Source organism: Carlito syrichta, unplaced genomic scaffold (genome assembly GCF_000164805.1).
Source record: "Carlito syrichta isolate Samal-C Ts95f unplaced genomic scaffold, Tarsius_syrichta-2.0.1 Scaffold142944, whole genome shotgun sequence".
Classification (NCBI taxonomy): Eukaryota; Metazoa; Chordata; class Mammalia; order Primates; family Tarsiidae; genus Carlito; species Carlito syrichta.
Genome location: NW_007087040.1, coordinates 4,083 through 5,492, shown reverse-complemented (window position 1 = coordinate 5,492; position 1,410 = coordinate 4,083). Strand labels below are relative to the sequence as shown.

At 51.2% G+C, this 1,410-nt stretch overlaps 1 protein-coding gene across 1 annotated transcript in view; it reads left to right on the top strand.

Annotated features, from left to right (window-relative positions):
• LOC103251484 (glutamine--fructose-6-phosphate aminotransferase [isomerizing] 2) overlaps positions 1 to 1,410 on the top strand; it is a gene marked incomplete at its 3' end in the record, with an annotated part of 18,969 nt that overhangs the window by 13,631 nt on the left and 3,928 nt on the right. The window lies entirely within an intron of this gene.

Here is a 1,410-nt window from a genome sequence, read left to right as displayed (position 1 = left end):
TGTCAAGCATCGCGAGGGCTCCTGCACGCAAGCCCGCACTGTTTCTTCTCGCCAGGATGGGTTTCCCCTGCCCCACATACCCCACGCTGCCGCCCTGCAGTGGGAGGACCCAGGCCGGGTCTCCTGGGAGAACAAGCGCAGGGCCTGTTTAGCCACAGCGGCACCATCCTATCATTTTTCTTTTCTGAGCCAGAGTCTCCCTCTGTCGCCCAGACTGGAGGGCAAGGCCATGCTCACGGCCACTGCAGCCTCAGCCTGCTGGGCTCCGGTCCTTCCACCTCGGCCTTCCAAGGAGCTGGAGCCACAGGCATGCACCACCACGCCAGGCTAATCTTCTGATTGATTGCAGAGACGAGGTCTCGCCAAGCGGCCCGGGCTGGTCTCCAACCTCTGGGCTCAGGCAATCCTTGCCTTGGCCTCCCAAAGTGCTGGGATTACAGTCATGAGCCACCGTGCCCGGCCACAGCCAAATCGTTCTTACCGCCTACAGACAGGGGCAGTGTTTCCCAGACTGAGTTCCTTAGAGCACCGCTTCAGTGAGAATCTACAGCAGTTTATAGGTTTTGGCAACTTGCCATTATAATTTGCTGTGAATTTTATTTCTTATATGTGTATCAGATAATTGTGATCTTATGATCAATAGTAATTTATGTTCAGTGAAATATGGTAAATGTCATTAAAAGAAGGCATAAGTCGCGGAAAACAGATGAAGTAATCATTTGTAGGCAGTACTCTCACATGTTTTTAAAATCCAGCCAAAAGACTTCTAGAGCCAATAATTCTAGCACCTGAAAGGTGTGGCCCTCCTAAACCCAGCTGTGGCCCCTGAACTGTCAGCAGCAGGCGGGACCATGCTGTCTCCGTCCTTCCCAGTGTCTCTTCAAGTGACGGATGCCGGAGCTCTCAGCAAAATCTGACAAACAAGAAAGCGACATCGCGGGGGAAAAGATCTCAACTAAGTTCTAGAATAAGTGCTCATGAAGATAGTCCAGAACCTATTTGGAGAAGATTGTGTGGAGAATACGGAGAGATCTGAATAAAGAGAGGGATCCACATTCCTCAACAGGAGGCTTAATATTCTTCTCTCTCTCTCTCTCCGCTCTCTGTTGTTGTTTTTTTGAGACAGAGTCTTTACTATGTTGCCCAGGCTGGCCTTGAACTCCTGGACTCAAGGGATCTTCCTACCTCAGCCTCCTGAGTACCTGTTTCTCTCTCTTTTTTTTTTTTTAGTCAGAGTCTATCACCCAGTCTGGAGTGCAGTGGCGTACTCACCGTCACCTGCCTCAACCTGCTGGTCTCAGGGAATCCTTCAGCCTCAGCCTTTCAAGGAGCTGGAACCCCGCGATGCGACACCATGCCCGGCTCATTTTCTGATTTATTGTAGAGGCGAGGTCTCGCCAAGTTGCCCGT